The sequence below is a fragment of the Amia ocellicauda genome, chromosome 2, assembly GCF_036373705.1.
Source record: "Amia ocellicauda isolate fAmiCal2 chromosome 2, fAmiCal2.hap1, whole genome shotgun sequence".
NCBI lineage: Eukaryota > Metazoa > Chordata > Actinopteri > Amiiformes > Amiidae > Amia > Amia ocellicauda.
Window position 1 is genome coordinate 60,231,569 of NC_089851.1, and position 13,281 is coordinate 60,244,849.

The following is a 13,281-nucleotide window of genomic DNA, read 5'->3' on the forward strand; positions in this document are numbered from 1 at the left end:
GACTGCAAAGTGGGGCCATGTGGGCTCGTCCTGGAGTTGAACCCAGGGCCTCTCACACCCTCAGCAAGAATCATACCCCTAGACCAACGAGCCAAGTTAACGGACAGTGTCGCAGTTTCTGCTGGGCAAGCGCGTAACTGATTGGGGCAGACCGGGAGACCTACGCTTACTGACTGATAGCATGGACTGTAGCGCTGACGAGTCTTTCCAGAACGGTAACCGTATCCCCAGTGAGACAGCACTGAGAGCATGGTTCAGCAGGCCTGCAAACAACTGAAAAGAATGCCTCTCCTTTGGTGCAGCTCAGGTGTACAGGTTCAACAAAGGTCTCCATAACAAGCCGGTAAACCACATTTCGTCCTCCTCCTCCTCAACAACACACTACATGTCCTCCTCCTCCTCAACAACAACAACAACAAAAACAACAACGAACTTGTAAAAACACATTTTCTTTAAAGAAAACAAAACACACAGATGGCAGTCTGACTTCCCATCACCTACACAGCCAACAGTATCTGAGGTTGAAAGACCTCCCTGGTGCAGAGGAGCCCAGAAGCCAAACATCGAGAGAGAACAAACGAACGCTTCAGAGAATGCAAAGCGGGGCCAAGCGGGCTCGTCCGGGAGTTGAACCCGGGACCTCTCGCACCCAAAGCGAGAATCATACCCCTAGACCAACGAGCCAAGTTAACGGACGGTGTCGCAGTTTCTGCTGGGCAAGCACGTAACTGCTTGGGGCAGACCGGGAGACCTACGCTCACTGACTGATAGCATGGACTGTAGCGCTGAAGTGTCTTTCCAGAACGGTAACCGTATCCCCAGTGAGACAGCACTGAGAGCATGGTTCAGCAGGCCCGCAAACAACTGAAAAGAATGCCTCTCCTTTGGTGCAGCTCAGGAGTACACGTTCAGCAAAGGTCTCCATAACAAGCCGGCAAACCACATTTCGTGCTCCTCCTCCTCCTCAACAACAACAACGAACTTGTAAAATACACATTTTCTTTAAAGAAAACAAAACACACAGATGACAGTCTGATTTCCCATCAGCTATACAGGCAACAGTATCTGAGGTCGATAGCCCTCCCTTGTGCAGAGGAGCCCAGAAGCCAGCCTTCAAGAGCAAATGAACAAACACTTCGGTGACTGCAAAGTGGGGCCAAGTGGGCTCGTCCTGGAGTTGAACCCAGGGCCTCTCACACCCTCAGCAAGAATCATACCCCTAGACCAACGAGCCAAGTTAACGGACAGTGTCGCAGTTTCTGCTGGGCAAGCGCGTAACTGATTGGGGCAGACCGGGAGACCTACGCTTACTGACTGATAGCATGGACTGTAGCGCTGACGAGTCTTTCCAGAACGGTAACCGTATCCCCAGTGAGACAGCACTGAGAGCATGGTTCAGCAGGCCTGCAAACAACTGAAAAGAATGCCTCTCCTTTGGTGCAGCTCAGGTGTACAGGTTCAACAAAGGTCTCCATAACAAGCCGGTAAACCACATTTCGTCCTCCTCCTCCTCAACAACACACTACATGTCCTCCTCCTCCTCAACAACAACAACAACAACAACAACAACAACAACGACGAACTTGTAAAAACACATTTTCTTTAAAGAAAACAAAACACACAGATGGCAGTCTGACTTCCCATCACCTACACAGCCAACAGTATCTGAGGTTGAAAGACCTCCCTGGTGCAGAGGAGCCCAGAAGCCAAACATCGAGAGAGAACAAACGAACGCTTCAGAGAATGCAAAGCGGGGCCAAGCGGGCTCGTCCGGGAGTTGAACCCGGGACCTCTCGCACCCGAAGCGAGAATCATACCCCTAGACCAACGAGCCAAGTTAACGGACGGTGTCGCAGTTTATGCTGGGCAAGCACGAAACTGCTTGGGGCAGACCGGGAGACCTACGCTCACTGACTGATAGCATGGACTGTAGCGCTGAAGTGTCTTTCCAGAACGGTAACCGTATCCCCAGTGAGACAGCACTGAGAGCATGGTTCAGCAGGCCCACAAACAACTGAAAAGAATGCCTCTCCTTTGGTGCAGCTCAGGAGTACACGTTCAGCAAAGGTCTCCATAACAAGCCGGCAAACCACATTTCGTGCTCCTCCTCCTCCTCAACAACAACAACGAACTTGTAAAATACACATTTTCTTTAAAGAAAACAAAACACACAGATGACAGTCTGATTTCCCATCAGCTATACAGGCAACAGTATCTGAGGTCGATAGCTCTCCCTTGTGCAGAGGAGCCCAGAAGCCAGCCTTCAGGAGCAAATGAACGAACACTTCGGTGACTGCAAAGTGGGGCCATGTGGGCTCGTCCTGGAGTTGAACCCAGGGCCTCTCACACCCTCAGCAAGAATCATACCCCTAGACCAACGAGCCAAGTTAACGGACAGTGTCGCAGTTTCTGCTGGGCAAGCGCGTAACTGATTGGGGCAGACCGGGAGACCTACGCTTACTGACTGATAGCATGGACTGTAGCGCTGACGAGTCTTTCCAGAACGGTAACCGTATCCCCAGTGAGACAGCACTGAGAGCATGGTTCAGCAGGCCTGCAAACAACTGAAAAGAATGCCTCTCCTTTGGTGCAGCTCAGGTGTACAGGTTCAACAAAGGTCTCCATAACAAGCCGGTAAACCACATTTCGTCCTCCTCCTCCTCAACAACACACTACATGTCCTCCTCCTCCTCAACAACAACAACAACAAAAACAACAACGAACTTGTAAAAACACATTTTCTTTAAAGAAAACAAAACACACAGATGGCAGTCTGACTTCCCATCACCTACACAGCCAACAGTATCTGAGGTTGAAAGACCTCCCTGGTGCAGAGGAGCCCAGAAGCCAAACATCGAGAGAGAACAAACGAACGCTTCAGAGAATGCAAAGCGGGGCCAAGCGGGCTCGTCCGGGAGTTGAACCTGGGACCTCTCGCACCCGAAGCGAGAATCATACCCCTAGACCAACGAGCCAAGTTAACGGACGGTGTCGCAGTTTATGCTGGGCAAGCACGTAACTGCTTGGGGCAGACCGGGAGACCTACGCTCACTGACTGATAGCATGGACTGTAGCGCTGAAGTGTCTTTCCAGAACGGTAACCGTATCCCCAGTGAGACAGCACTGAGAGCATGGTTCAGCAGGCCCGCAAACAACTGAAAAGAATGCCTCTCCTTTGGTGCAGCTCAGGAGTACACGTTCAGCAAAGGTCTCCATAACAAGCCGGCAAACCACATTTCGTGCTCCTCCTCCTCCTCAACAACAACAACGAACTTGTAAAATACACATTTTCTTTAAAGAAAACAAAACACACAGATGACAATCTGATTTCCCATCAGCTATACAGGCAACAGTATCTGAGGTCGATAGCTCTCCCTTGTGCAGAGGAGCCCAGAAGCCAGCCTTCAAGAGCAAATGAACGAACACTTCGGTGACTGCAAAGTGGGGCCAAGTGGGCTCGTCCTGGAGTTGAACCCAGGGCCTCTCACACCCTCAGCAAGAATCATACCCCTAGACCAACGAGCCAAGTTAACGGACAGTGTCGCAGTTTCTGCTGGGCAAGCGCGTAACTGATTGGGGCAGACCGGGAGACCTACGCTTACTGACTGATAGCATGGACTGTAGCGCTGACGAGTCTTTCCAGAACGGTAACCGTATCCCCAGTGAGACAGCACTGAGAGCATGGTTCAGCAGGCCTGCAAACAACTGAAAAGAATGCCTCTCCTTTGGTGCAGCTCAGGTGTACAGGTTCAACAAAGGTCTCCATAACAAGCCGGCAAACCACATTTCGTGCTCCTCCTCCTCCTCAACAACAACAACGAACTTGTAAAATACACATTTTCTTTAAAGAAAACAAAACACACAGATGACAATCTGATTTCCCATCAGCTATACAGGCAACAGTATCTGAGGTCGATAGCTCTCCCTTGTGCAGAGGAGCCCAGAAGCCAGCCTTCAAGAGCAAATGAACGAACACTTCGGTGACTGCAAAGTGGGGCCAAGTGGGCTCGTCCTGGAGTTGAACCCAGGGCCTCTCACACCCTCAGCAAGAATCATACCCCTAGACCAACGAGCCAAGTTAACGGACAGTGTCGCAGTTTCTGCTGGGCAAGCGCGTAACTGATTGGGGCAGACCGGGAGACCTACGCTTACTGACTGATAGCATGGACTGTAGCGCTGACGAGTCTTTCCAGAACGGTAACCGTATCCCCAGTGAGACAGCACTGAGAGCATGGTTCAGCAGGCCTGCAAACAACTGAAAAGAATGCCTCTCCTTTGGTGCAGCTCAGGTGTACAGGTTCAACAAAGGTCTCCATAACAAGCCGGTAAACCACATTTCGTCCTCCTCCTCCTCAACAACACACTACATGTCCTCCTCCTCCTCAACAACAACAACAACAACAACAACAACAACAACGACGAACTTGTAAAAACACATTTTCTTTAAAGAAAACAAAACACACAGATGGCAGTCTGACTTCCCATCACCTACACAGCCAACAGTATCTGAGGTTGAAAGACCTCCCTGGTGCAGAGGAGCCCAGAAGCCAAACATCAAGAGAGAACAAACGAACGCTTCAGAGAATGCAAAGCGGGGCCAAGCGGGCTCGTCCGGTAGTTGAACCCGGGACCTCTCGCACCCGAAGCAAGAATCATACCCCTAGACCAACGAGCCAAGTTAACGGACGGTGTCGCAGTTTATGCTGGGCAAGCACGTAACTGCTTGGGGCAGACCGGGAGACCTACGCTCACTGACTGATAGCATGGACTGTAGCGCTGAAGTGTCTTTCCAGAACGGTAACCGTATCCCCAGTGAGACAGCACTGAGAGCATGGTTCAGCAGGCCCGAAAACAACTGAAAAGAATGCCTCTCCTTTGGTGCAGCTCAGGAGTACACGTTCAGCAAAGGTCTCCATAACAAGCCGGCAAACCACATTTCGTGCTCCTCCTCCTCCTCAACAACAACAACGAACTTGTAAAATACACATTTTCTTTAAAGAAAACAAAACACACAGATGACAGTCTGATTTCACATCAGCTATACAGGCAACAGTATCTGAGGTCGATAGCTCTCCCATGTGCAGAGGAGCCCAGAAGCCAGCCTTCAAGAGCAAATGAACGAACACTTCGGTGACTGCAAAGTGGGGCCAAGTGGGCTCGTCCTGGAGTTGAACCCAGGGCCTCTCACACCCTCAGCAAGAATCATACCCCTAGACCAACGAGCCAAGTTAACGGACAGTGTCGCAGTTTCTGCTGGGCAAGCGCGTAACTGATTGGGGCAGACCGGGAGACCTACGCTTACTGACTGATAGCATGGACTGTAGCGCTGACGAGTCTTTCCAGAACGGTAACCGTATCCCCAGTGAGACAGCACTGAGAGCATGGTTCAGCAGGCCTGCAAACAACTGAAAAGAATGCCTCTCCTTTGGTGCAGCTCAGGTGTACAGGTTCAACAAAGGTCTCCATAACAAGCCGGTAAACCACATTTCGTCCTCCTCCTCATCAACAACACACTACATGTCCTCCTCCTCCTCAACAACAACAACAACAAAAACAACAACGAACTTGTAAAAACACATTTTCTTTAAAGAAAACAAAACACACAGATGGCAGTCTGACTTCCCATCACCTACACAGCCAACAGTATCTGAGGTTGAAAGACCTCCCTGGTGCAGAGGAGCCCAGAAGCCAAACATCGAGAGAGAACAAACGAACGCTTCAGAGAATGCAAAGCGGGGCCAAGCGGGCTCGTCCGGGAGTTGAACCCGGGACCTCTCGCACCCAAAGCGAGAATCATACCCCTAGACCAACGAGCCAAGTTAACGGACGGTGTCGCAGTTTCTGCTGGGCAAGCACGTAACTGCTTGGGGCAGACCGGGAGACCTACGCTCACTGACTGATAGCATGGACTGTAGCGCTGAAGTGTCTTTCCAGAACGGTAACCGTATCCCCAGTGAGACAGCACTGAGAGCATGGTTCAGCAGGCCCGCAAACAACTGAAAAGAATGCCTCTCCTTTGGTGCAGCTCAGGAGTACACGTTCAGCAAAGGTCTCCATAACAAGCCGGCAAACCACATTTCGTGCTCCTCCTCCTCCTCAACAACAACAACGAACTTGTAAAATACACATTTTCTTTAAAGAAAACAAAACACACAGATGACAGTCTGATTTCCCATCAGCTATACAGGCAACAGTATCTGAGGTCGATAGCCCTCCCTTGTGCAGAGGAGCCCAGAAGCCAGCCTTCAAGAGCAAATGAACAAACACTTCGGTGACTGCAAAGTGGGGCCAAGTGGGCTCGTCCTGGAGTTGAACCCAGGGCCTCTCACACCCTCAGCAAGAATCATACCCCTAGACCAACGAGCCAAGTTAACGGACAGTGTCGCAGTTTCTGCTGGGCAAGCGCGTAACTGATTGGGGCAGACCGGGAGACCTACGCTTACTGACTGATAGCATGGACTGTAGCGCTGACGAGTCTTTCCAGAACGGTAACCGTATCCCCAGTGAGACAGCACTGAGAGCATGGTTCAGCAGGCCTGCAAACAACTGAAAAGAATGCCTCTCCTTTGGTGCAGCTCAGGTGTACAGGTTCAACAAAGGTCTCCATAACAAGCCGGTAAACCACATTTCGTCCTCCTCCTCCTCAACAACACACTACATGTCCTCCTCCTCCTCAACAACAACAACAACAACAACAACGACGAACTTGTAAAAACACATTTTCTTTAAAGAAAACAAAACACACAGATGGCAGTCTGACTTCACATCACCTACACAGCAAACAGTATCTGAGGTTGAAAGACCTCCCTGGTGCAGAGGAGCCCAGAAGCCAAACATCGAGAGAGAACAAACGAACGCTTCAGAGAATGCAAAGCGGGGCCAAGCGGGCTCGTCCGGGAGTTGAACCCGGGACCTCTCGCACCCGAAGCGAGAATCATACCCCTAGACCAACGAGCCAAGTTAACGGACGGTGTCGCAGTTTCTGCTGGGCAAGCACGTAACTGCTTGGGGCAGACCGGGAGACCTACGCTCACTGACTGATAGCATGGACTGTAGCGCTGAAGTGTCTTTCCAGAACGGTAACCGTATCCCCAGTGAGACAGCACTGAGAGCATGGTTCAGCAGGCCCGCAAACAACTGAAAAGAATGCCTCTCCTTTGGTGCAGCTCAGGAGTACACGTTCAGCAAAGGTCTCCATAACAAGCCGGCAAACCACATTTCGTGCTCCTCCTCCTCCTCAACAACAACAACGAACTTGTAAAATACACATTTTCTTTAAAGAAAACAAAACACACAGATGACAGTCTGATTTCCCATCAGCTATACAGGCAACAGTATCTGAGGTCAATAGCTCTCCCTTGTGCAGAGGAGCCCAGAAGCCAGCCTTCAAGAGCAAATGAACGAACACTTCGGTGACTGCAAAGTGGGGCCAAGTGGGCTCGTCCTGGAGTTGAACCCAGGGCCTCTCACACCCTCAGCAAGAATCATACCCCTAGACCAACGAGCCAAGTTAACGGACAGTGTCGCAGTTTCTGCTGGGCAAGCGCGTAACTGATTGGGGCAGACCGGGAGACCTACGCTTACTGACTGATAGCATGGACTGTAGCGCTGACGAGTCTTTCCAGAACGGTAACCGTATCCCCAGTGAGACAGCACTGAGAGCATGGTTCAGCAGGCCTGCAAACAACTGAAAAGAATGCCTCTCCTTTGGTGCAGCTCAGGTGTACAGGTTCAACAAAGGTCTCCATAACAAGCCGGTAAACCACATTTCGTCCTCCTCCTCCTCAACAACACACTACATGTCCTCCTCCTCCTCAACAACAACAACAACAACAACAACAACGACGAACTTGTAAAAACACATTTTCTTTAAAGAAAACAAAACACACAGATGGCAGTCTGACTTCCCATCACCTACACAGCCAACAGTATCTGAGGTTGAAAGACCTCCCTGGTGCAGAGGAGCCCAGAAGCCAAACATCGAGATAGAACAAACGAACGCTTCAGAGAATGCAAAGCGGGGCCAAGCGGGCTCGTCCGGGAGTTGAACCTGGGACCTCTCGCACCCGAAGCGAGAATCATACCCCTAGACCAACGAGCCAAGTTAACGGACGGTGTCGCAGTTTATGCTGGGCAAGCACGTAACTGCTTGGGGCAGACCGGGAGACCTACGCTCACTGACTGATAGCATGGACTGTAGCGCTGAAGTGTCTTTCCAGAACGATAACCGTATCCCCAGTGAGACAGCACTGAGAGCATGGTTCAGCAGGCCCGCAAACAACTGAAAAGAATGCCTCTCCTTTGGTGCAGCTCAGGAGTACACGTTCAGCAAAGGTCTCCATAACAAGCCGGCAAACCACATTTCGTGCTCCTCCTCCTCCTCAACAACAACAACGAACTTGTAAAATACACATTTTCTTTAAAGAAAACAAAACACACAGATGACAATCTGATTTCCCATCAGCTATACAGGCAACAGTATCTGAGGTCGATAGCTCTCCCTTGTGCAGAGGAGCCCAGAAGCCAGCCTTCAAGAGCAAATGAACGAACACTTCGGTGACTGCAAAGTGGGGCCAAGTGGGCTCGTCCTGGAGTTGAACCCAGGGCCTCTCACACCCTCAGCAAGAATCATACCCCTAGACCAACGAGCCAAGTTAACGGACAGTGTCGCAGTTTCTGCTGGGCAAGCGCGTAACTGATTGGGGCAGACCGGGAGACCTACGCTTACTGACTGATAGCATGGACTGTAGCGCTGACGAGTCTTTCCAGAACGGTAACCGTATCCCCAGTGAGACAGCACTGAGAGCATGGTTCAGCAGGCCTGCAAACAACTGAAAAGAATGCCTCTCCTTTGGTGCAGCTCAGGTGTACAGGTTCAACAAAGGTCTCCATAACAAGCCGGTAAACCACATTTCGTCCTCCTCCTCCTCAACAACACACTACATGTCCTCCTCCTCCTCAACAACAACAACAACAACAACAACAACAACAACAACAACAACAACAACAACGAACTTGTAAAAACACATTTTCTTTAAAAAAAACAAAACACACAGATTGCAGTCTGACTTCCCATCACCTACACAGCCAACAGTATCTGAGGTTGAAAGACCTCCCTGGTGCAGAGGAGCCCAGAAGCCAAACATCGAGAGAGAACAAACGAACGCTTCAGAGAATGCAAAGCGGGGCCAAGCGGGCTCGTCCGGGAGTTGAACCCGGGACCTCTCGCACCCGAAGCGAGAATCATACCCCTAGACCAACGAGCCAAGTTAACGGACGGTGTCGCAGTTTCTGCTGGGCAAGCACGTAACTGCTTGGGGCAGACCGGGAGACCTACGCTCACTGACTGATAGCATGGACTGTAGCGCTGAAGTGTCTTTCCAGAACGGTAACCGTATCCCCAGTGAGACAGCACTGAGAGCATGGTTCAGCAGGCCCGCAAACAACTGAAAAGAATGCCTCTCCTTTGGTGCAGCTCAGGAGTACACGTTCAGCAAAGGTCTCCATAACAAGCCGGCAAACCACATTTCGTGCTCCTCCTCCTCCTCAACAACAACAACGAACTTGTAAAATACACATTTTCTTTAAAGAAAACAAAACACACAGATGACAGTCTGATTTCCCATCAGCTATACAGGCAACAGTATCTGAGGTCGATAGCTCTCCCTTGTGCAGAGGAGCCCAGAAGCCAGCCTTCAAGAGCAAATGAACGAACACTTCGGTGACTGCAAAGTGGGGCCAAGTGGGCTCGTCCTGGAGTTGAACCCAGGGCCTCTCACACCCTCAGCAAGAATCATACCCCTAGACCAACGAGCCAAGTTAACGGACAGTGTCGCAGTTTCTGCTGGGCAAGCGCGTAACTGATTGGGGCAGACCGGGAGACCTACGCTTACTGACTGATAGCATGGACTGTAGCGCTGACGAGTCTTTCCAGAACGGTAACCGTATCCCCAGTGAGACAGCACTGAGAGCATGGTTCAGCAGGCCTGCAAACAACTGAAAAGAATGCCTCTCCTTTGGTGCAGCTCAGGTGTACAGGTTCAACAAAGGTCTCCATAACAAGCCGGTAAACCACATTTCGTCCTCCTCCTCCTCAACAACACACTACATGTCCTCCTCCTCCTCAACAACAACAACAACAACAACAACAACAACAACGAACTTGTAAAAACACATTTTCTTTAAAGAAAACAAAACACACAGATTGCAGTCTGACTTCCCATCACCTACACAGCCAACAGTATCTGAGGTTGAAAGACCTCCCTGGTGCAGAGGAGCCCAGAAGCCAAACATCGAGAGAGAACAAACGAACGCTTCAGAGAATGCAAAGCGGGGCCAAGCGGGCTCGTCCGGGAGTTGAACCCGGGACCTCTCGCACCCGAAGCGAGAATCATACCCCTAGACCAACGAGCCAAGTTAACGGACGGTGTCGCAGTTTATGCTGGGCAAGCACGTAACTGCTTGGGGCAGACCGGGAGACCTACGCTCACTGACTGATAGCATGGACTGTAGCGCTGAAGTGTCTTTCCAGAACGGTAACCGTATCCCCAGTGAGACAGCACTGAGAGCATGGTTCAGCAGGCCCGCAAACAACTGAAAAGAATGCCTCTCCTTTGGTGCAGCTCAGGAGTACACGTTCAGCAAAGGTCTCCATAACAAGCCGGCAAACCACATTTCGTGCTCCTCCTCCTCCTCAACAACAACAACGAACTTGTAAAATACACATTTTCTTTAAAGAAAACAAAACACACAGATGACAGTCTGATTTCCCATCAGCTATACAGGCAACAGTATCTGAGGTCGATAGCTCTCCCTTGTGCAGAGGAGCCCAGAAGCCAGCCTTCAAGAGCAAATGAACGAACACTTCGGTGACTGCAAAGTGGGGCCAAGTGGGCTCGTCCTGGAGTTGAACCCAGGGCCTCTCACACCCTCAGCAAGAATCATACCCCTAGACCAACGAGCCAAGTTAACAGACAGTGTCGCAGTTTCTGCTGGGCAAGCGCGTAACTGATTGGGGCAGACCGGGAGACCTACGCTTACTGACTGATAGCATGGACTGTAGCGCTGACGAGTCTTTCCAGAACGGTAACCGTATCCCCAGTGAGACAGCACTGAGAGCATGGTTCAGCAGGCCTGCAAACAACTGAAAAGAATGCCTCTCCTTTGGTGCAGCTCAGGTGTACAGGTTCAACAAAGGTCTCCATAACAAGCCGGTAAACCACATTTCGTCCTCCTCCTCCTCAACAACACACTACATGTCCTCCTCCTCCTCAACAACAACAACAACAACAACAACAACAACGAACTTGTAAAAACACATTTTCTTTAAAGAAAACAAAACACACAGATGGCAGTCTGACTTCCCATCACCTACACCGCCAACAGTATCTGAGGTTGAAAGACCTCCCTGGTGCAGAGGAGCCCAGAAGCCAAACATCGAGAGAGAACAAACGAACGCTTCAGAGAATGCAAAGCGGGGCCAAGCGGGCTCGTCCGGGAGTTGAACCCGGGACCTCTCGCACCCGAAGCGAGAATCATACCCCTAGACCAACGAGCCAAGTTAACGGACGGTGTCGCAGTTTATGCTGGGCAAGCACGTAACTGCTTGGGGCAGACCGGGAGACCTACGCTCACTGACTGATAGCATGGACTGTAGCGCTGAAGTGTCTTTCCAGAACGGTAACCGTATCCCCAGTGAGACAGCACTGAGAGCATGGTTCAGCAGGCCCGCAAACAACTGAAAAGAATGCCTCTCCTTTGGTGCAGCTCAGGAGTACACGTTCAGCAAAGGTCTCCATAACAAGCCGGCAAACCACATTTCGTGCTCCTCCTCCTCCTCAACAACAACAACGAACTTGTAAAATACACATTTTCTTTAAAGAAAACAAAACACACAGATGACAGTCTGATTTCCCATCAGCTATACAGGCAACAGTATCTGAGGTCGATAGCTCTCCCTTGTGCAGAGGAGCCCAGAAGCCAGCCTTCAAGAGCAAATGAACGAACACTTCGGTGACTGCAAAGTGGGGCCAAGTGGGCTCGTCCTGGAGTTGAACCCAGGGCCTCTCACACCCTCAGCAAGAATCATACCCCTAGACCAACGAGCCAAGTTAACGGACAGTGTCGCAGTTTCTGCTGGGCAAGCGCGTAACTGATTGGGGCAGACCGGGAGACCTACGCTTACTGACTGATAGCATGGACTGTAGCGCTGACGAGTCTTTCCAGAACGGTAACCGTATCCCCAGTGAGACAGCACTGAGAGCATGGTTCAGCAGGCCTGCAAACAACTGAAAAGAATGCCTCTCCTTTGGTGCAGCTCAGGTGTACAGGTTCAACAAAGGTCTCCATAACAAGCCGGTAAACCACATTTCGTCCTCCTCCTCCTCAACAACACACTACATGTCCTCCTCCTCCTCAACAACAACAACAACAACAACGAACTTGTAAAAACACATTTTCTTTAAAGAAAACAAAACACACAGATGGCAGTCTGACTTCCCATCACCTACACAGCCAACAGTATCTGAGGTTGAAAGACCTCCCTGGTGCAGAGGAGCCCAGAAGCCAAACATCGAGAGAGAACAAACGAACACTTCAGAGAATGCAAAGCGGGGCCAAGCGGGCTCGTCCGGGAGTTGAACCCGGGACCTCTCGCACCCGAAGCGAGAATCATACCCCTAGACCAACGAGCCAAGTTAACGGACGGTGTCGCAGTTTATGCTGGGCAAGCACGTAACTGCTTGGGGCAGACCGGGAGACCTACGCTCACTGACTGATAGCATGGACTGTAGCGCTGAAGTGTCTTTCCAGAACGGTAACCGTATCCCCAGTGAGACAGCACTGAGAGCATGGTTCAGCAGGCCCGCAAACAACTGAAAAGAATGCCTCTCCGTTGGTGCAGCTCAGGAGTACACGTTCAGCAAAGGTCTCCATAACAAGCCGGCAAACCACATTTCGTGCTCCTCCTCCTCCTCAACAACAACAACGAACTTGTAAAATACACATTTTCTTTAAAGAAAACAAAACACACAGATGACAGTCTGATTTCCCATCAGCTATACAGGCAACAGTATCTGAGGTCGATAGCTCTCCCTTGTGCAGAGGAGCCCAGAAGCCAGCCTTCAAGAGCAAATGAACGAACACTTCGGTGACTGCAAAGTGGGGCCAAGTGGGCTCGTCCTGGAGTTGAACCCAGGGCCTCTCACACCCTCAGCAAGAATCATACCCCTAGACCAACGAGCCAAGTTAACGGACAGTGTCGCAGTTTCTGCTGGGCAAGCG

General features: G+C 50.8%; 10 non-coding genes across 10 annotated transcripts; all 10 read right to left on the minus strand.

Moving 5' to 3' along the window:
• Nucleotides 1–612: 612 nt before the first annotated feature.
• On the minus strand, nucleotides 613–684 carry trnap-ugg (transfer RNA proline (anticodon UGG)). The gene has a single exon. It is a non-coding gene; the product is annotated as a tRNA-Pro (tRNA).
• A 1,078-nt stretch (nucleotides 685–1,762) lies between these two features.
• Nucleotides 1,763–1,834, minus strand: trnap-cgg (transfer RNA proline (anticodon CGG)). Its single transcript has one exon. It is a non-coding gene; the product is annotated as a tRNA-Pro (tRNA).
• A 1,069-nt stretch (nucleotides 1,835–2,903) lies between these two features.
• trnap-cgg (transfer RNA proline (anticodon CGG)) lies at nucleotides 2,904–2,975 on the minus strand. The gene has a single exon. It is a non-coding gene; the product is annotated as a tRNA-Pro (tRNA).
• A 2,769-nt stretch (nucleotides 2,976–5,744) lies between these two features.
• Nucleotides 5,745–5,816, minus strand: trnap-ugg (transfer RNA proline (anticodon UGG)). The gene has a single exon. It is a non-coding gene; the product is annotated as a tRNA-Pro (tRNA).
• A 1,069-nt stretch (nucleotides 5,817–6,885) lies between these two features.
• trnap-cgg (transfer RNA proline (anticodon CGG)) lies at nucleotides 6,886–6,957 on the minus strand. Its single transcript has one exon. It is a non-coding gene; the product is annotated as a tRNA-Pro (tRNA).
• Nucleotides 6,958–8,029: 1,072 nt separating this feature from the next.
• On the minus strand, nucleotides 8,030–8,101 carry trnap-cgg (transfer RNA proline (anticodon CGG)). Its single transcript has one exon. It is a non-coding gene; the product is annotated as a tRNA-Pro (tRNA).
• Nucleotides 8,102–9,194: 1,093 nt separating this feature from the next.
• Nucleotides 9,195–9,266, minus strand: trnap-cgg (transfer RNA proline (anticodon CGG)). Its single transcript has one exon. It is a non-coding gene; the product is annotated as a tRNA-Pro (tRNA).
• Nucleotides 9,267–10,341: 1,075 nt separating this feature from the next.
• trnap-cgg (transfer RNA proline (anticodon CGG)) lies at nucleotides 10,342–10,413 on the minus strand. The gene has a single exon. It is a non-coding gene; the product is annotated as a tRNA-Pro (tRNA).
• Nucleotides 10,414–11,485: 1,072 nt separating this feature from the next.
• trnap-cgg (transfer RNA proline (anticodon CGG)) lies at nucleotides 11,486–11,557 on the minus strand. Its single transcript has one exon. It is a non-coding gene; the product is annotated as a tRNA-Pro (tRNA).
• A 1,063-nt stretch (nucleotides 11,558–12,620) lies between these two features.
• On the minus strand, nucleotides 12,621–12,692 carry trnap-cgg (transfer RNA proline (anticodon CGG)). Its single transcript has one exon. It is a non-coding gene; the product is annotated as a tRNA-Pro (tRNA).
• Between the last annotated feature and the right edge of the window lie 589 nt (nucleotides 12,693–13,281).